This window comes from Carettochelys insculpta, chromosome 19 (genome assembly GCF_033958435.1).
Source record: "Carettochelys insculpta isolate YL-2023 chromosome 19, ASM3395843v1, whole genome shotgun sequence".
Lineage (NCBI taxonomy): Eukaryota > Metazoa > Chordata > Testudines > Carettochelyidae > Carettochelys > Carettochelys insculpta.
In genome coordinates this window covers 9,647,129-9,668,961 of record NC_134155.1, presented here as the reverse complement: position 1 = coordinate 9,668,961, position 21,833 = coordinate 9,647,129, and the positions used below count along the sequence as shown (strand labels likewise).

General features: G+C 48.0%; 1 long non-coding RNA gene across 1 annotated transcript in view; it reads left to right on the top strand.

Moving 5' to 3' along the window:
- Positions 1–915: 915 nt before the first annotated feature.
- The window catches only part of LOC142023250 (uncharacterized), a 38,160-nt gene continuing 17,242 nt past the window's right edge, over positions 916–21,833 (top strand). Inside the window, exons 1-2 of the long non-coding RNA XR_012648179.1 lie at positions 916–941; positions 4,094–4,253. This is a non-coding gene — a long non-coding RNA (uncharacterized LOC142023250). The remainder of the gene's footprint in view (positions 942–4,093; positions 4,254–21,833) is intronic.

The following is a 21,833-nucleotide window of genomic DNA, read 5'->3' as shown; positions in this document are numbered from 1 at the left end:
GTCATTAGGTGATGACATAAAGACACAGGCCTCCTGGTGCAGTTTAATTGCTCATATATAGAAAAATGATGAGCTCAGGCACTGGCTAAGATACTGGCAGCCTTATTAATAGATGATACCCACTCTGAGCTTAAATCTCCTGCACAAAGGAAAACAGATGCACGGTGAGAGCTCAATTCAGCAAAGCACTTAGGCACGTATTTAAGTGCTTTGTTGAACAGAGAAGGACCTAAGCATACATTTACGCTAAATCATATTGCTTAAGTCTTTTGCTGAATGGTGGCCTGGATTACAGGCAAGAGCTAGGTTTCAAATTAAGTCATTATTTGTTTTTATAAGGAATGTAAAACCCCATTTAATTAGTTAACCAGTTAAGCATTAAGTTTAATCAGTTAACGATTAAATAGGAGGGGGCAGGGGCGCTGCTCCAGGCCAGGTGGACTGCAGCACCTCATCACCCCCACGCATAGGGGCGGCTCTGGCCAGGCTGGAGTGCCCCTGCCCACTGCGCACCAAATGAGGGCTGTTCTGATTGGTTGGAGTGTCCCTCACCCACGGCAGGCCCCCCCAGAGGCTGGGGCAGCCCCTTGCCTGCAGTGGAGCTGCTCAGCCCGTTAACCGTAACCAGTACACCGCATCTGTTTAGGATGAGGCTTAGTGGTTAACTGGCTAACCATTAACATCCCTGGCTTTATATCATTCGATTCTTTTCTTTCCGACTGATCTATAGCACAAGTGCCCTCTGTACGAACAATTGATTCATGAAAATCTGGGGCCTGCTGGCAGCAAGATTCCACTGGGACACTGCCACCATGCACTAGAAGTTCTGTTGTGCACTTTGACCTACTCTGCTTTGAAACAGGAGTTGGTTAAAGCAAGGGAACTTCTTCACGCAGCAACCGGGGCAACATGGACCCAGGTTTGCATCAAGTTCATGGGAGGTAGGTTTAAACCCCAGCTTGCTTCATATGTCAGGTAAGGGGGCTGCTGAAAAGGACAGGGTGGCTTTCCTTATCGAGACATTCTTTGCCACAATGCTGCAGAACTGTTTGGGCTAGATTTCCAACTAGAATGAGCTCACACGTCACTCAGCTATGTTGCCATTTGCTTGTGTAGAAATGCCGTTTGTGTCTACAGATGTGAACTTTTGCTGACAAAAATCATGCACCGGCATTTTTTTCCTCTCTCACTTGTTCCATAGGGCACGGCTTTTGTGAATGAGCAGAGAAGCAAATCAGCAACTGGCTCTAGCTTTTGAAAATCTGACACATGTAGAGATACACGCACTTAGAGATGATGCCAGTCTCACCTTTCCACACCCTAGTTGGCCCATTTCTAATCTACAACCCCTGGCAAAAGAAGAATTGCTAACTTAAAAATAAGGTTGTTATAATAACTATCATAAATCTAACCAGTAACAGAGATAGCCGGGTTAGTCTATATTCTATCAAAACAAAAAGGCAGTCCAGTAGCACTTTAAAGACTGCCATTTTGTTTTGATAAATTTAACCAAAAATAGATACCTGCGAGCGGTTCCCACCTGCGACAGGGTGGCCTAGTGGCTAGGCCTCCTGGCCAGGGCCTGGGTCTTCAGCCCCCACCCAAGAGGCTAGGGGATAAAAACAAAAAGCAGTCAAGCAGCACTTTAAAGACTAGCAAAATAGTTTATTAGGTGAGCTTTCGTGGGACAGACCCACTTCATCAGACCATAGCCAGACCAGAACAGACTCAATATTTAAGGCACAGAGAACCAAAAACAGTAAGCAAGGAGGACAAATCAGAAAAAGATAATCAAGGTGAGCAAATCAGAGAGTGAAGGGGTGGGGGGTTTGCTCACCTTGATTATCTGTTTCTGATTTGTCCTCCTTGCTTACTATTTTTGGTTCTCTGTGCCTTAAATATTGAGTCTGTTCTGGTCTGGCTATGGTCTGAAGAAGTGGGTCTGTCCCATGAAAACTCACCTAATAAACTATTTTGCTAGTCTTTAAAGTGCTGCTTGACTGCTTTTTGTTTTGATAGTGTATAGACTAGCATGGCTTCCTCTCTGTTACTATTCTAGGGGATAAGTTTGGGGCATGGCCCTGAGAGCCTAGTTCCCCTTTTGGCAGGAGTGGGGTTCTCTGGGAGGGGCTCCCCAGCCCCCTCTGTGCCTGGGGGAGGTCCTGAGGCTGTGCCCTCTGGCTTGGGCCCTGCTGTCTCAGAGCCAGCTCCTGCCTCTTGGCTGGTCAGCCTCAGACTGGGCTGGCTTCCCCCCCTTTATACCCCTCCAGGTCTGACACTGGCTGCAGGTGAACCGGGGTGGGGCTGACTGAGCCAACAGGCAGGAGCTGGCTCTTGGCAGCAGGGCCCTGTCATGCCTGGCCTCCCTCTCATACTCTTACAATACCAAAAATGTTATATGTACCTTAACTACTATTACTACCAAAAAAAGATAATAATAATAATAATAATACTAAGCTAATGTAGGTAAAGAATCGAATACTCTCCTAGTTCACACTGTTCTAACATATATCTACACATGAACATTATTAACAAACAACAGACAGTCCGGTAACAATCTTACCTATGCCATCTACGGGCATAGCTACACTACAGGGGAAGGTCAAATTAAGGTATGCAATTTCAGCTATGTTAATTACACAGCTAAAGTCAATATACCTTAAGTCAGGCTTCCACACCATCTCCACTAAGGGGAGCAGGAGTATGATGGTTGATGAGGGTGCCCTGTAAATTCGATTTAGCACATCCCCACTAGGTGCACTAAATCCAACTCCACAAGCTCGACCACGTCCCTGTAGCGTAGATGTACCCTGTATTTTTTTTTCCATGTAATACAATTGTGTGCACATCAAGGTGCTAAGTCAGACTTAAGACCTTATTGCAAATCCAGGGGAAACTGTCTTTCCAATACCTAAAATATGATCTTCAGCTCCTAGAAAGGCCAAGCAGTCATATGTTTGGATAGTCACTTCATACAGTGCACGTGAAGATTACCATTTGCATTCACCAAGGAGTCTAAAGGCTCGACCCAATTCTCAAATAACTCCCGGTTATCATGTGATAGATGGTAGCTGGGAAGTGAAGCTACAGCTAAATTGATGGCATCAGAAAAAGCAGGGTCTACAAATGGCTTAAGAAAAGGCAGGATGAAATGTGACTGAACACAATCCAGAGACGGCAAAGCAATAAAATGGGAAAAGACCATCAATGCAACGGGATGATGAGAAAGTCTCTGTGATCGTTCAGTGAAAAGAGGAGTTAAAGATCATTGGAATGGACAAGACAATCTGGTGGCAGTGCAGAGCTGTGATTGCTTCCAACATGATGGGAGCTAGCAGCAAAACAAGGAGTAGATTAGTAGCATCCACTTCCCAAGGACTGATTTAACCTGTAAACTCATTTGGGCAAAGACTTTGTCTTCTGCTAGATTTTGCACAGTTCTAAGGAATAATAATTATAATAATGGTGAAAAAAGGGTGACCCTGGCACTTCACAGAGACAGGACAGCAGGGAAGAAAATAAGTGAAGACAGTGGTGAAGGGATGAATGCACTAGACAACTTTGCCTTAGTAGAAAACAGAGAAGATTTTTTTCGTTGAGTCAGTATCTCCCGTAATGTCCTGCAGTTCCCTGGGCCGTGGGATGTGTCAATGGTCAAATGAGAAATAAAGCTGCACGTGCAGCCATTTGTGGGCTTTGAATATCGCATGGCACTTCTCACTGAAATGTTAATGCTAGTATCCAGGACAAATTTTACCTTGGGTAATAGCATTCAGCCTCATTAATAAGGCTGGCTGAAAATGTTCCAATCTGAAAAAAAAAACCCCAAGATTACTGGGAGTTCAACGGAATAAAAACGTGCATGAGAAGTGTTTGCTGTAGCTTCATCAGCAAACAACTGAAAACTTACAAATGAAAACGGTATCAATTTCATTCAAAAATAATGAGAAGTCCTGTGGCACCTTAGAAACTAACAAATGTTTTGGAGCATAGGCTTTCGTGGGCAGAGGCTGCTTTGTCAGATGCATGTGACACATATTTCATGTGGCAGAGGGCAGGCCTGGATTCCTTCCCTCACCAACTCCCTATCCAGCACAGGAGAAGCACTAATTTTGGACAAGAGGCATCAGAGACCATGGCGTTCAGTCTCCTCTCCCTTCCCCATGCTGGCCAATGATGATGGTGGATCAACAAATGGTGAGCTGGTGCCCTAGAGAAAGTGTCCAACCTGAGGACTACCATGCGTCTCTGAGGTGAGCAAGACGCCTGAAAGTGCAGCAGCCATCAAGGCACAGGGGGAGTTTTGTCACACCCCATAAAGTTCCATTGAAGACAATGAAACTGTTACCGTATTTTGACTAGAGACTAACCCAGGGTTACACTCATAGTTATTTTTTATGTGCCACTGTTGGATTAAAGGAAAAAGGGGAACTAGCTTTCAAGCACTCACCCACACACACTCATACCCTCCTACACTCATGCGCTTACACAGGTGAACTCAGGCAGGTGAACAGCTTCATAGGGATCACCAAGAAAGTCAAGGAATAGCAGGTCCAATGTGTCTGGCTGCAGTCATGAATCCGGGCGGCGAGCTGATTGTATGACCCCCTTGTCAGCTGCAGTACTCAGGAACAGTCAGTAACACCCATCCCGGGCACAGGGAGTGGCCCACGGCCAAAGCCCCAGCCCTCCTGGCTCCCCAGACGTTCCTGCACAGTGGTGAAGGCAAGGGCTCCTTCTGACTTTGTACCCATCCTTTTATACGTTTCAAACCAATAGCTCTTGTCCTGCCCACTGCCCCAAGACACTGCATGACAGTGAGCCATCAGCTAACAGCAAACGAGACTTTGATCTTCTCTTGATGGGACCTCATTCTCTTTGTTGGGTGAGTTATTTTGCAGGGCTCAGCTCCTATTATTTTCTGGCTCTCAAGGTGCAGCTGGTGGTCCAGACAGGCTGGCTTCAGGGACTGATTCGATTGCACACACACCCACATTTGCACAAAAGGAAATCTCACTTCAGCGAAAGCAAGTTCTTTTACAAAAGAACATCCAGGATTTCTTATAGACTTACATTATCTACAAACAACTTCTTACTAACGTATAACATCAGAGAGGTAGCCAAGTTAGTCTGTATCTTCAAAAACAACAAGAAGTCCTGTGGCACCTTATAGACTAACAGATATTTTTGAGCATAAACTTTCATGGGCAAAAACAAATGCATCTGATGAAGCAGGTCTTTGCCCACGAAAACTTATGCTCCAAAATATCTGTTAGTCTATAACGTGCCGCAGGACTTTTGTTATTTTGACTGATAATACTTAACATACACCTACCAGCTGCTACAAAACAAAGCTTTGAGAAAGTTGCAGGGTTTACATCTGCATTGTACTAGACTAAGCGGAGGCTTTCTACAGCAGAAACTACACCTATTTACACTGGCTGATGACCTGGGTTCTGCCTAAGTGCAAACTAATGAAGGTTTAGCTGGAAAGAATTTGGACACTAGCAAACAGGATGAAAGTCTGCCGGCTCGGTAAGGACAGATGGACTACAAGCATTTAGAGACAGAGATCTGCATCAGCCTTGTTTAATGGATCCTACCACTCAGCAGGGCCAGCAGCCACCATAGCCCTGGGGACAAGGAGCAGGGGCAGCTCCAGGAGGAGGGGGGCCTCAGGCAGAAGAGCGGGGCCAAGTACGGTCAGCTTGGAGCGCAGAGCTGCCCCCACCCGCCACAGTCCTCAGAAGCTGCGCGGAGCAGTGGAGTGACACTCGTGGCATCTCAAAGGAGCCCAGAGCTCCCAACACTGCCAGAGTTGCAATGGCCAGGAGCTCCAGGACCCTTTGAAACACCAGGTCCCTGTGCAGTTGCCCTTTTGCTCCTCCATGTCGGTGGAGCTTCTACCTCTTTACACGTAACCAAACTCTCCAGTCCATATAGCTTGTCAATAGGTATTTTTCAAGGCTATTCATGTACAAGCCACATTCTGTATGCATCCTTCACTCGGCAGCCCCGTCCTCCAGCCGGCCTATTACAGAAGCCAGAGAATCTTAACCCCCAGTGCACATTCATTTGTATCCTGGGAGTAACTAAGTGTACTCTGGGCTCTGAATTCACACAGCCAAAGATTTTCTAAAGGTTATGCAAAGGTTAACAAGCAATTAATGTGTTGGATCAGGAGGCTGGCTCTGTTTGCCTCATTTCTGAAATCCAAAAGCTATCCAGCAGCTTGACAGCACAACTCCAAAAGCTCCAGGTCCCTCCATGAATTGCTACTGATACTTGGTTCTCAAAGCCAGTTCCAGCATGCCGGGTCATTTTCAGTGAGGAAGACAATGAAGAGTAGTTCTGTTCCACCGAGCATCCATTTCTTTTACCTGGGACATTTTAAAAGTTGTCTTCTCTCAAAATATACACGTGTCAGCATCTCGCACGATGACCTGTTAGGCTTTGTACACCAGGCGAGGCAGAGGTGGGGGCTGTATTTCTATAAAGCTTTTTATTTTGTTATGTGCTCAGAGATGACGGGGATGAGCACCATATAAAGCAGAGATGGGCACTTGCAAAAGGTGGGTGGGCCGCATGAGCGGCCTTCCTTCAGCTCAATGGGTCGCAGCAGACTGCGGCCCACTGGGGCTCCACCTGCAGCCCCCTATCTGGCCTCTTCCCCCATGCACCTCACACACTGGGGCACAAGAGCTCTGCCTTTCCCTCCCACTCCCACCCAGCGCTTCCAGAGCGTGCTCCCTCCTTGCCCCTCCCGTCCCTCCCAGAGTTAGAACAAACAGGTACAGAGTGAGAGTCAGGCAATTCACCCACTCTGAAAGTGTTGGGTGGGAGGTCGGAGGGGCAGGGAAGTGTGGGACTCTGGTGCTCCAGAGACGTGTTGGGGTGGCCAGCACCCAGGGGATCCGCAGACTGCAGGTGGAGCACCCAGGGGATCTGCAGGCTGCAGGTGGAGCCCCCAGGAGATCCGCAGGCTGCAGGTGGAACCCCCAGGGGATCCGCAGGCTGCAGGTGGAGCACCCAGGGGATCTGCAGGCTGCAGGTGGAGCCCCCAGGGGATCTGCAGGCTGCAGGTGGAGCCCCCAGGGGATCCGCAGGCTGCAGGTGGAGCCCTAGTGGGGTGCAGGTTGCCCACCATTGGTATAAAGACATAGAAAGGTTAGGTGGTCCTCTAAGTTCTGGACAAATGTTGACTGAGTTTCAAAGTACTCAGTACAAGCAATGGAAATATTTTAGACAAGAAAACTGAGGCACCAAGAGATTGCCCACGATCACACCCTGACTCAGAGCTTTGCGGGAGCCCTGGAGTCCCGATTCCAAGCTCTTGCTGAAAGTACTGAGTCACATTCCCTCCAAAGAAACATTTACTGGCCAGAGCCAACATCAGAACAGGCACCATGTGGTCTTAGCATCGCCTTGCTTGTACTAGTAAATACTTCCTAGATTACCAAAAGCAAAAATAATTTTAGAAAATAACTTTACTTCTCACCTGGTCTGCGAGCGATTCGCTGTTGGCATTCACACTTGTGCACCAAGGCATGTGCAGATGTGCACCGCCAATAGAAACACTTCCTGCTGGCTCTGGGCAGCAGTAGGCGCTCCGCTAAACAGCTGGGCAGCAGCTGAACCTCTGACCCAGGGCTGCCACCCAAGCACTCAGCTTAGAGGAAACACAGGTCAGAACCTAATCTACCCCAACCCCCCTGCTAGCACCAGTGGAACCAATGGTATTTTTAAACCATCGCTCTGATCAAGCGCTTATAAATCATCCAGCAGCTATTTTGCTGGCACACACCATCACACCGTGTGAGAGCTGCTAGTAACCAAAAACCATTGTGTCGAGAGCTGTGCATGGTAAGCAGCTATTTCTCTCTTAGAAACATAACCGCAATGCTTATTGCCTGCAAAAGGACATGGACGTGGACAGGCTGGGCCAAAACCTGCGAGGTGCTGAGTGCCCGGGGCACTCTGACCAATGTCTGTGGTTACCAAGGTCCTGCAGTAACTTACAGGAAGTGCTAAGCACTGGGTACAATTAAGGCTAGCGAGGGAACACGTATCTCAAGTGAGAGTGGAGTGTGTGCGTCTTTACAAGAAACCAGACAAATAATTTCCTAATTATTTTGCCAGGAGCAGATACAAGAAAGAGCCTGGATTTCCCTGAAATGAACTTCCAGGAGGTTAGGTGGATTATTAAGGGAATAATAACGGGCAGTGGAATATTGTGGCAGCAATAAAAAGTAAATACCAGAATGGGGAGTTTGCAATTAGCACGGAATGAGACTCAAGCTGATCTATGCCGGAGCAGAATATATCGTGCCTTGTCCAACTTGATTAGCACTTAGCTGATAGGATGTGACAAAGGCACCTAGTTTGTTAGATATGACAGCTGACTCTACAATCTATCTACGAGTATTGAGTGGCACCGGTTTTTTTTTTTCAAAGCCTCTATTTTCAGAGCACCTAAGAAACCACTGTTACCAATGTACAGTGAACGGTTGATAACTGCTCCCTTCCTTTCCTCCTCGGTAAGCTTGCTATTCCAATTCCAGATGTCATTGTTGTTATTTGCATGTAACAGATAGTGGAAGTACCAATGGAACTACCTCACACAATGTATCTCCCACCTGGGGAACATGTTGCCATGGGCTGTTGGGAAGAGCAAAAATATAAATGGGTTCAAAAGAGCATCAGGTAAGTTCCTGGAGAACAGGTCCACCAATAGCTTTGGCCTATTAAACCCAGGGCTGTAAGCTCAATCCTTGAGGGGGCCATTCAGGAATCTGGGGCAAATAGATTTAAAAAAAAATCCATCAGGGATGGTGACTGAGGGCAGGGGACTGGACTTGATGACCTCTGAAGGTCCCTTCCAGTTTTATGAGATAGGTATATCTCAAAAGCTATTGGCCAAGCTGGCCAGGAATTTAACTTCATGCTCTAAGTGTCCTTAAGCTCCAACTGCCAGAACTGTTTGATACACCTGGAGCTTGAGGGGTTGGAAGAAAGTTCCTGGAGCAATTTTTTGTGCAATGTTCCCTCTAATATTTTCATTTATTTGGATGTCAGGTAATGGGCTAGATGCAGGGGAGACAACAGATGTGCTGGGCCCTGGGGCAAGGTGTGTGTGTGGGTAGGGGTTTCATGCTCCTGGAACGGGCAGGGCCTTGGGAGGAAGGGGCGGGGCTGGAGCAGCTGTTGGTGATGCTTGGAGCATGCTGGGTGGCCCTCTGGTGGCAAATTCAAGTACCCAGGGTTTGTTGTTGCTGATGCTCACTGGACCCTGTGGCAACTGCTCCCTTTGTCTACCTACCCCATCAGCAGACTTGGTTCGAGGGATCAGTGGTTTGAGTCAGTATGGCCATTCTAATGTTGCATTTTGGAAGGGACTAGGGGCCCGAACCAAGAGCAAGGAGCCCTTGTGGCAGGTGCTGTACAAATATGAGATAGAGCCTGCTGTGAAGAGTTTACAATAGACAAGGGACTTGGTGGGGAGTGATGTCACACGTGTAAACAGAGGAAATAATGTGATGGCCTGCAAAGGTCATGTTAGTGCAGTGATTTGAGGGGGTGTTTTGTTTGTTTGGGGGGCAGGAACACAACCAGGGACAAATTAGCTAAATAGAGCGAGAACGCGGTGGGGATGAGAGGAGAGGCTGAAAGGAGGGACTAAGGGAAAAGGAGGAATGCAGGCTGAGTCTGAATCCTTGGTCACCAGAACCAGCATGCAAATGTAGAACATTAAACTGTATTAAAATAACCTGACCACCAGTGCTGCTTTATTTTTCCCAGGCCAGGATGTGGGTTTGCTTTCCTTGCTGATCTTTACCTCTTTCCTTGGAGGAGAAGGAAGAGAGAACAGTCACAGCCAATGGTTCCGTCTCATTTTTTCCATCCACGTGCAGAATACATGTTGTTATGTGCACCGCGCAGGTGAAGATGTGCACCACCAAGGGAAACATATGTTGGCGGCTATGAGGGCTCTGCCAGTCAGCCGGGAGGTATTTGAATCTCTCTTCATTGGCCACCCAAGTGCTGAGCCTACAGGGAACAATGGTCACAGCCCTTCTGGAGGAAAACGGCTCTGGCTGCTGGCCTCACAGTTCGTAATGACAGAGAAACGCAATTGGTAACCAGGCAGCAGTGTCTTAGCCAGGATCCTACTTATAGCTGGGGCGGCTACTGGCCAGTGGATGAATGAGACAGCTCCTTTGTTGGGCACTGAAGCCGCTCTTGTTTCTACTGTCCACTGCTTAGGCTCAAGCTCTTGCACCTTCTTGCTCTACTGTAGCTGCATTGCAGGGAACTGCAAGACGAGATGCCTCACAGGCAGGGTTCCTTAACCCCGGGTGAGGCTGAGGTCATTTTAGGGTTGGCTGTATCTGCCTGAGAGAAAAAGTTTGACTAAAAGTGAAGAAGTAGCACACACAAAAATCTCTTGTTCATTATAACCCTATCTTGTTCAGGAACCTTGTCTTTCAATTTCATTTCATGATTAGTTGCTATTTCAAGTCTTCCTCCATGCTATTATCTTTTATAATATTCAGTCCAGCTGGGTGATGGATTGATAAAGGATCCTCTGGCCAGGATCTGCCTTGCTTGGCATGACTAGCACGTGCACCTAACTTCTCTATCTTTTTAAATATTTCAGTTATTTGAGATCTTTATTTCACATTTCGATTTCCTGTAGTACAATAAATTTATCTTAGTCACTCAATCAAGTTCTCCGCTGGCTCTTTCTCCCCCTTATCTTGGCTTCCTCTGTACGATTGAAAACATCTACATTATCTTTCCTGCTGATAAAACCAACTGGTGGTAATCCACAGATCATTTCGATAGGACAGCATCCAAGCCAAAGGCAGAACTTTGAAGTACTGTGTTTGGCATGGGCTGTAAGCTGACTGGCTAAACCGAGCCTTAACTTATTTCAAGGTGAAATGTGTTTTACAGTCTACGGAAGTAGAAAGGTTCTTGGATGCCTGCTGAGCAAAGTCGGCACCTCCAAGCTCCAAGTTCCAAGAAAGATTTGTAAGGATTGATTTAATTATTTTTGTAGTTAGAAGCTTTGCCCTATTTCTCTAGCTGGTTTCTAGGTTGGGGTTAGCAACCCCCAGCATGGGCGTGAAGAATGGTATGAGAACTGATTTTCATTGACACTTGAGTTGGGAGCTCAGTCTGCCTCTCTTCCCCATGCAGCTGGGCACTTACGGATTAACAAAAGACCAGCTAATGCTACCAACCAACACCTACACAGTAAAGCTCTGCATCTTAATTGAGTTATTAATGAAGCTGTTGTGTAGAACTATTAGTGACTTTCAAAGGTATCACCAGCACTCGGACCACACATAGAGGTCAAAGGGTCAAATTTTGGTGCTTTGCCTTGTAAAGGTTGCTGGCCCCTATTCTAGAAGACTGCGTGCACTTAAAACACAGTAGTAGTTCAGCTACTTAAAACATGGTAGCGGCCAAAGAGAACCTGGCAGTGGGCCACTCTCAACTGTAGGTTGGAAGATGAATAAATGTTATGTCCAAAGAGCACCAGCCTCCTTGAGTCTTTGTGCTTGGGGGGTAGCTCCAGGTTGTCCTTGGTGTTCCTTGTGATTAACCACTCTGACCACCAGAGAATTGGGAGACACATGGGAGTACAAGTTCTCGTGCCTCTTTCTGTGGACAAATTATTTATGCTCAGCCCTTCTGGAGATGGGGGGTGCTGAGGGAATTTGCTACAGGAAAGTGGTGATTTTCAATACCCACTTGTGGAGGAGTAAGGCTACTCTAAGCAGCTGAAAGCAGAGGACATCAAATAAGGAATCTGACGACTCCTCCAATTCCTCTACCCGCAGGCCAAATTTAGAAGTGACCATCTTCCAAAGTTCCTGGTGCGCCTTAGGAAAGGGGTGGGTGCCCCATATGGCCTCATCTGGAGACGAAGAGGAGAATTCCAGTGCCACTGGTTCCACAGCACCCGTTAGTGGTCCAGCAGGTTGACAGAGGTTGGCCCGCCCTGGTCCAGCACCCTCGGGACCTGACTGGCCCTGAACAATGGAGTTTGCCAGACCAAGCGAGGTCAGGCCTCTGGGTTTGGGGGAAGGGTACACCAGCCTCCCGGCTGTGCACGTTCCAGGCACCATCACTGGCAGTAAGAAGGAACTGGGCATGGGGAGAGCAGGTGTTGCCCCTTTTAGCACACCATGTGGGCACCACTCCAAGGAAGCACCGGAGCCAGTATGGATACTGCTTCAGGGAACACTTCCAGCACTGGTGCGTATGGGGAGCACTCGCACCTAACGTAGAATGGACACAAGCAAGTACTCAAAGAAGAACATGGGGGTTTAACCCCTGAGAGGCAGTAGAGTAGGGGGTAGCAGAAATTAGTATGCCAACTGCTTGCTTCTCTGTCCCACTCACCCCAGTCAAGATACGAACCCAGCAGGGAGAGAGACCTAGCCATAGGTTAATAAAAGGCCTGATGAAAAGCAGCAAAAAACAGATACCAGTCGCCATCAAATCATCTGCTCCGAAGCAATGAGAAGCTGCAAACCCCCACATACGCTCGGCTACCCTCGAAGTGACTTGAGGCGTTTTGGTCACTATTGACTGGGCTCGATTCAGATCAGCGACCTGGAGGTGAAAGCTACCGGCATGCCATTACTGAGCTGAGGAGACACCCAGTCGTTTCATCTAAATGCAAAAATCTGTTACACGTTCCTTAGCTTCTGAGCCATGAACCCCCCTCTCCACTCTCCTACCTCCCCAACGGACCACGTTACGCTGGTGAGCTCCAGTGGAGGCCAAGGTCGCAGCTCTGAACTCGAAGCGAGCTGCGTTTCCTGAGGCGGCACAGGAGAACTGCCGGCACAGTGCCTTCCAGCCCTTCTTCTGGAGTAGCCGCTGCTTGTTTCCCAGACTTGACAGAGGCTCAGCATGTCCTCAGGCGAACGCTTCCCATTACAGACACATCTGCCTCCCGTAGCCTCTCTCACAAGAAGAAATATGAACAGTTTAGATCTGAGCAGGAGAGGCCTGCTGTGGGGCTGTCAAATGCTGGAGAAGGGAGGGCACAGGGAGAGGCCGATGTTTTGACTCTTCATGCTTCAGTCTAGTGAAAGACCTTTTCCCTCCCCACAGCTCTTTCACTCTTCAGTCAGACACCAGGGACTCTCGCCTGCGGCGCCCAGCCTTCTCCTTTTGCTGAGTTCACACCAGTTTGGGATGATAAGCTACCATGACATAACGAGCTAATTCCTCATTTTGCATCAAATGACGGGTTAAGAGATGACTAATATAATCTCTCCCCAGGAGTTTGTGATCCACACTTTGCCCTTGAACATGGCTCAGAATCACTGAACGAAGCAAAGCCGGAGCTCTGTGACTCTACCGCTTTGTATATTTGGCTGGCTGGTCTCCGTAGGCCCACCTTTTTGAAAATGGAAGAGTGAGCCTCTGTAACTAATTTCTATGATAAAAGAGTTTCCTGCCAACCCACTGAGGAGGGTATTTATAAAGAAGAAAATGACAACAACAACCAGTGTGGCCAGGTTTTGCACTTCTCTGGCAACCGCAGTCCATCAATCTCAAAGCACCTTAAAATTGAGTAAAACCTTCCACACTTGCTTTAAGATTGCATTGCTTCTTTTTCCTGCTACCTCCGCCATTGACCCATGTAAGTTAGACTCATTTTGTACCCCCTCCACCATGAATGACGAATCAGTGGTTGTTACGCAGCTTAACCTCTTACGTGACTTGTTTGATTGACTTGCAACCCTGTTTAATGAAATACATCCCAGCAATGTCCAGATCTGAATTCAGGCTGTGGTCTTAGAGCTTACTATATACAAATTATATAAAGAAACAATAAAAAATCATAGATGATCACAGAGAGGAAGATTCGCATATCATGCTAATGGACAGATATACGCACATACGTATTGGGGAGAGTGAATAGCATGTCTATTAAATAGCTCATCAAGCTTATTGAAGATACCTTGAGATCTAAAGAAGAACCAGGCAAGAATCTTTCATATGTGTCATCCTGAACTATGGAAGGATCAGCTAAGCAGGCCTTGGATCAGAACTACCCTAGCTTTCAGTTCAGTTCTGCAAACCTATGCCCCAACAGAAGAGATTTATCATTACAAAGCCAAGAGAACATAAGAACATACAAACGGCCATAGTGGGTCAGACCAAAGGTCCATCTAACCCAGTATTCTGTATCTCAGCAGTGACCAATGCCAGATGCCCCAGAGAGAGCGAACAGAACAGGTAATCAAGTGATTCCTCTTCTGTCATCCATTTCCAGCCTCTGACAGACAGAGGTTAGGAACACCATTCCTGCCTATCCTGGTTAATAGCCATTGATGGACCTAACGTCCATGAATTTATCCAGTTCTTTCTGAACCCTGCTAAAGTCCTGGTCATCTCAACATCCTCTGGCCAGGAGTTCCACAGGCCTACCATGTGCTGCGTAAAGAAAAATTTCTGTTAGTTTTAAACCGGCTGCCCATTAATGTCACGCCTGCCATTCTTTTGTCTTTCTCTAGAAGGAACCAATTCATTTCATCACTTTCTTTTTTTCACTCAGTAGCTGCATCTACATGTGCACGCTACTTCGAAGTAGCGGCATCAACTTCGAAATAGCACCCGTCGCGGCTACACGCGTCGGGTGCTATTTCGAAGTTAACTTCGACGTTAGGCGGCGAGACGTCGAAGTCGCTAACCTCATGAGGAGATAGGAATAGCGCCCTACTTCGACGTTCAACGTCGAAGTAGGGACCGTGTAGACGATCCGCGTCCCGCAACGTCGAAATTGCTGGGTCCTCCATGGCAGCCATCAGCTGGGGGGTTGAGAGATGCTCTCTCTCCAGCCCCTGCGGGGCTCTATGGTCACCGTGGGCAGCAGCCCTTAGCCCAGGGCTTCTGGCTGCTTCTGCGGCAGCTGGGGATCTATGCTGCAGGCACAGGGTCTGCAACCAGTTGTCGGCTCTGTGTATCTTGTGTTGTTTAGTGCAACTGTGTCTGGGAGGGGCCCTTTAAGGGAGCGGCTTGCTGTTGAGTCCGCCCTGTGACCCTGTCTGCAGCTGTGCCTGGCATCCCTATTTCGATGTGTGCTACTTTGGCGTGTAGACGTTTCCTCGCTGCGCCTATTTCGATGTTGGGCTGAGCAACGTCGAAGTTGAACATCGACGTTGCTGGCCCTGGAGGACGTGTAGACGTTATTCATCGAAATAGACTATTTCGATGTTGGCTGCACGTGTAGACGTAGCCAGTGGGAAGCAGGAAGAAGCGTTACAAGCGGTGGGTTTGAATTCCAGTTAGGGAGAATCCTAACTGTATTCTATCCAGCTTGCTCTTCCCTGAGGTAGGTCCACACAGCAGCCTTACTTCGAAACAAGCTATTCCGGAAGAGCTTATTTCAGAACAATGCTGCTACACATAAAATGTATTTCAGGATAACCCTTTGCTGTTTTAGAATACAGCATCTACACTACATAGAGCCAATGGATGTATGGCAGTAAACCCTCGATTTAACAGACTAATGCGGGGAAGGGGAGTCTGTTAATGCTGAAAACCGTTAAATCCTAATGGTTACACTGTATGACAATGCATTAACCTTCCCAGACAATCACTAACACCATCCTCTGTCCCCTGCACCTCTTTCCTTTCCCACTGGCCCCATTCTTCCCCTCACACCTCCATCTCCCTCTCCCAGTTACCAGGAGAGGAGCTACAAGCTGGCCTGGCTCCTTCCACCTCCTGCAGCTCTCGGTGAGCTCAGTGCTGCAGCTCTGCCAGCCCCGGGGGCCCTAGCTGCTCTGACAGTCGCCAGCACTTATTGTGGGGGGGGGAGGCTGGTGGACGGTGTCTGTTATTTTTGAAATCTATTAAATTGAGGGTTTCCTGTCTGGCTTATTTCAAAATAGCCTCTGTTCCCTGTCTACACAGCCCCTATATCAAAATAGTTAATGAGAGATAGGTCAAAACAGGTGCTGTGGAATGAGGTTTATCTATTTCAAAATAAGCCAACCGCTGTTTCAAAATTATTTTGAGATAGTGGTTGCATCGTGCAGCCAGCTAGAAGTTATTTCAAAATAACTTTAGTTGTAGATATACCCTGACTTTCTGGAAGCTACGTCTCTCTGTTTAGTTACTTGTATGGCCTCCACCAACATAAATCCTAACTCCTTGTAGAGCTGGGGCGTAAAGACTCCTCAGTGAGCAGCCCCTGAGAAGTAGGAAGCATCATTAAGCTCTCCAGTTTCAAAGATGGAGAAACGAGGCTCAGAGAGACGCCACTGGCTCGCCTTGGATCCCACAGGAAGTTGCAGCCAGGAACTGAGTGCAGGTCTCCGGCATCTTAGGCCAGAGCCATAAACACAAGACCATCCATCACGAGAGGGAGCAGCTTTCAAGGGCTTCCCACCTCACCTGATTCTAGCCCCTGGTGCCCCGGCTGATCCAGCTCTGCTGTAAACATGAGTATAGGCAGGGCTCACTAGAATTCTATTCTGGGCCTTTAGTTTCTTAGGGTATGTCTACACCAGTGTTTCTCAACGAGGGGTATGTGTACCTTTAGGGGTACACCGAGGTCTTCCAGGGGTACATCAACTCATCTAGATATTTGCCTAGTTTTACAATCAGGCTACATAAAAACACTAGTAAAGTCAGTAGAGTATAAAAGTTCATTCAGACAAAGACTTATTTCTACTGCTTCCCACGCCTTACGCTGAAATGTAAGTGCAATATTTCTATTCCAGTTCTTTTATTTGATAATAAGATGGTGGAAAGTCAGCAAGTTTTCAAAAGGAGTCTTCTGTGATAATTTTGCATGTTTTTGTAAGTAAGTAGTTTTTAAATGAGGTGTAACTTGGAGGTGTAGAAAACAAATCTGATTCCTGAAAAGGGTACAAAAATGTGGAAAGGTTGAATGGCACTTGTTTCAAGACCTCAGATGACCATGTTTCTCAAGCAGTGGTACGCGTAACCTTAGGGTATATGTGAGAAGTCTGGGGGGCGCTAATAAAGGGGTACTTTGCAAAAGTACCAGGAACACTGGTCTACGCTACTGGGAAGATCGACTCAGTCAGAGTCATCTTCTGGAGTTTGATTTCATGCGCCTAGTAGAGACGCACAAAGTCAAACTATCTGAGTCAGCAGTCGACTCGTGTACTCCTCAATATCGCAAGGAGTAAGGGAGGTCCGTTGACCCCCCTCTGTGTGAACAGCCAGGTAAGTTAATTGTAGATAAGCCGACTCTAGCTACACAATTGCCATAGCTAGAAATGCGTATCTGCAATTGACTTAACTGCCTAGTTTAGACCAAGACTTAGACTCCACTGTGTGGCTAGAGCCAGATCAAAAATAACTTCATGGGAGTTCAAAATAAACAGAGAGAGACTGACATGTGTTCCTCTTAGTAAGCAGCCATCTTAAATTTAAAGAGAGGTAGCCGTGTTAGTCTGTATCTTCGAGAACAACAAGAAGTCTTGTGGCACCTTATAGACTAACAGATGTTTTGGAGCATAAGCTTTCATGGGCAAAGACCCACTTCTGATGACATCTGTTAGTCTATAAGGTGCCACAGGACTTCTTGTTGTTCTTAAATTTAAAGGGGTTCACTCTATGGCAAGGTCTAACCCAATCGGTCAAGCCCCTGTTTGTTTTCATTTTTGCTGCACATAGTCAGTGTCTCTCATACTGGCAGAGGGCGCAGCCTGTGCAAGCAAGCAGTTTTCTGGCTGATCGGTTTGACTGACATTGGAGGCACAAGAGAGGGGGAAATCAATCAGCCTTCCCCTATGTCATCCATTTGCCAATGTAAATTAGGTGATCCAGGCTGGGGTTAAGGAGAAGGGGAACAGCCGGAAGGAGTTAAATACAGGTTGAACCTCTCTATTCCAGCATCCTCAGAACCTGACTGGTGAGGAACAAATTTGCAAGACCACAGGAGGTCAACATTGTCTAGCACATTACCAACACTCCCACTGCTGACTGGGCTCTTGGAAGACATTACCTGTGTCTACACGTGCACGCTACTTCGAAGTAGCGGCACTAACTTCGAAATAGCGCCCGTCGTGGCTACACGCGTCAGGCGCTATTTCGAAGTTAACTTCGACGTTAGGCGGCGAGACGTCGAAGTCGCTAACCTCATGAGGGAATCGCAATAGCGCCCTACTTCGACGTTCAACGTCGAAGTAGGGACCGTGTAGACGATCCGCGTCCCGCAACGTCGAAATTGTGGGGTCCTCCATGGCAGCCATCAGCTGGGGGGTTGAGAGACGCTCTCTCTCCAGCCCGTGCGGGGCTCTATGGTCACCGTGTGCAGCAGCCCTTAGCCCAGGGCTTCTGGCTGCTGCTGCTGCAGCGGGGGATTCATGCTGCATGCACAGGGTCTGCAACTCGTTGTCGGCTCTGTGGATCTTGTGGTGTTTAGTGCAAGTGTGTCTGGGAGGGGCCCTTTAAGGGAGCAGCTGGCTGTTGAGTCCGCCGTGTGACCCTGTCTGCAGCTGTGCCTGGCACCCTTATTTCGATGTGTGCTACTGTGGCGTGTAGACGTTCCCTCGCAGGGCCTATTTCGATGTGGTGCTGCGCAACGTCGATGTTGAACATCGATGTTGCCAGCCCTGGAGGACATGTAGACGTTATTCATCGAAATAGCCTATTTCGATGTCGCCACATCGAAATAGGCTACTTCGATGTAGGCTTCACGTGTAGACGTAGCCATTGAGGGGTAAATTACAGCTAAAGAACACCACAGAACACTGAGAGCCAGGACTGGTGGCTGTAAACAAACTTTAAGAGACCACAGGAAACTTGGCCACACCCATGATAAGTGGTTGTCCAGCTAACTAAATTCATGCTGGATTTCAGATGTTGCCGGATAAGAGAATATCAGACTAGAGAGGTTCAACCCGTACTGTGTGACTCTCTGATGGACAGCAGAAGAGAAGGGCGGGGTGACATTTTGCCAGCCAGTAGTTGCAAGGGTTTAAATGATTCCAACCACTCCCTGACTTTCAGAAGCAGACTCTGCTCTCACACCTAACTGCAGCAGCCAAATCATGTGGGTTCATTTTCTAGCATGACTGTGTGCACAAATCAAATCACAGTCAGGCATCTACATACACTATAAAAAGGCATGATCAATTTTGGGTGGGTGCACACTCAGAGGGCTAGGAGAGCTTTCTGCTTGCCAGGCTCCAAAGAGGGAGACAGGAAAGGATGGAAAGAAAAAGAGATTAGAGGCCTGTATCCTGAACTTGCAGTAGGGTGGGTAGATGAACGTTTCCCTCTCTGGTTATATCATTCTAATAACATAGGGGTTGCCAACATATCCATGTTTACCACACTGTGGTGTCTATGATCCAGCAGTACTTCCCCGTACTCAGAAGAGAACACAAGTGTGACATCTCAGATGCTAGTGTAAGGTAACTAACTGATGACCATCGTTCCCTGAAAGCTGAACATTTGGGCAGCTGTGCAGAAGAGATTCAGATGTCGCCCAGCTGATTAGCAGAGAACCCACAGCCTGCACCATGTGTTTCTATTGGTGGTGCACATGTAGACATGGCTTGATGCTGATAAAATTTATTCTGCCCACGGATGGAAAAAATTAGAAGGAACACCACTGATGAGTATTTAACGGTGACCATGCTTCTTCTTATTATTGTACTCCTTCAAAGAGGTGCACTACCCTCACCCTATTTACCACGGTGAGTTTGTTGAATATCACTAGCCTTGCTCTGCAGAGGAAGAAACAGACACAAATTTTAAATGACCTTCCCAAATCCACTTCTGAACTAGCACTGGAGATCCCGGCTTACAGTCCCACACATGGTCCACTAAGACCGGGCTGCTCTCCTCTGTCTATCCTACTCCCACCCCGTCCCACCATCAGCCATCCTTTACGGCGCATTTCCGAGTTCTGCTGCCACTGCTGGCATGCAGGCTGTAATTCATCAACAGCGCAGTGGGTGGTGCCACCAGTTGGAGGCTCTGCTGGGCTCATTATCGCTGCCAGAATCTTTGGCAGGGACAGATTCCCACAGAGAGGAAGATTTGCTGACTGTTCCCATCTGACTCAGAGTCGGCTCAGTAGAGGATTCAGTCCTCAGGCTCGTGGGCCTGGGCTCCTGAGTTCTTGTTTTCTCCCACTTGTTTATTAACCGATGTAAGCAAATAGTTTATGTTTTTAAGGAATGCTCTAATTGTGAACAATGAAATGGCAGAAGTGTGAAACTGTTTCACTGGCTATGCCGAGGCTGAGGGAGGGGCAGCAAAAAGATACACGTAACTGGAGTCAGAGCCTGCCATGAGCTTTGGATCATAGAATCCTAGGGCTGGAAGGGTTCAAGCAGGATCAACCCCAACTAAGTCATCCCAGCCAGGACTCTGTCAAGCCGCGACTTAAAAACCTCGAGGGATGGAGAATCCACCACCTCTCTAGGCAACGCATTCCAGTGCTTCACCACCCGCCTGGCGAAGTAGTTTTTCCTAATATCCAACTTACACCTCTCCCTCTGTAATTTCAGACTATTGCTCCTTGTTCTGCCATCTGACACCACTGAGAACAGTTTCTCACCATCCTCTCTAGAGCTCCCCTTCAGGAAGCTGAAGGCTGCTATTAAATCACCCCTCAGTCTGTAAACTAAACTAGCCCAGCCTACTGGCACCAACAAGAGTTGCTCCAGTGGGATCTGGATCTCCTGCTGCAGATGTAGCAAAACAATCCCCGAGGCACTAGAACATGAGACTAAGAGCTCCTTTGGAGCACAGCTTGGTGACTCCGACACGATCAACAGAGCAGACAGCCTCGTCGAGCTCCTGGGGTAGGGAGCCTCCTCCATGCCTCTGGAAGGGGCGGGGCCTCAGATGGAAGGGGTGGGGCCAGGCAGCCAGTCCTCAGTGCCACCGAACCATGGCACGCGCACGCGCACGCGCACACACACACGCACACGCACACACACACACACACACACACACACACACACCCGCCCCAGCCATCAATGTCGCCTGGAGCTCACCACATGTGATTTAAAGGCCTCGGGGCCCTTTCCCCCTCCCCACCCTCTGTTAGCAGCCCTGGACGTAATCCTTTCTAAAAGGTTCCATAGCGGGCTAGTCAGAACTGGAATGGTTTGCGTATGTCGAGGTGTCCTTATTGGGGGTGTTATTGTACATGAGAGAAGTGCATGGGACGAGTATCCTAACCATTGAAGGACCCTCACAAACACAACAGAGGCTTCCCATGCCCACAATCGACAGAAAAGTACTGTTACAGCCCAGCTTGCAAGCACAGCTCACACCAGCCAATTTCCACACAGAAAGAAGATAGTCACTCTGCTTCCAACCCTTGTCCTAACAATCCCAGCCAAGATTGCCCTGTCTGGCACCATTGCCACGCTTGCATTCCAGTCAGACAACGCAGGGAAGAAGCATTCACATGTGAGCACCTACACAAAGCCCAAGGTCAAAGGGGACCGAAGTGGCTTTACCCCACCTTTGCAGTTCCCTGCCCCTCAGAACCAGCTGGGGGCCAGTTTAACCCACTCTGCCCTCATGGCAACATAGAGCAGCTTTGGGGCTGCTTTAATTTGTACCAGGCTCCCTCAGACTCCAAGAGGACATTCCAGCCGTTGTGGATCTGTAGGGAATAAAAGTGGAGCTCTTTTCCAGCGCAGATTGCCCAAAGGAAACCAGAAGACACGTGGGTGGGTGGGTGCAAAAGGAATGAATTTACCCAGGGAGAGGACATTTTTCTTTTTAAATGGGACAAGCTAGCCAAGAAGAGGAGGGGTGGAAATATCCTGTTATTCTACCCAAATGGCCCA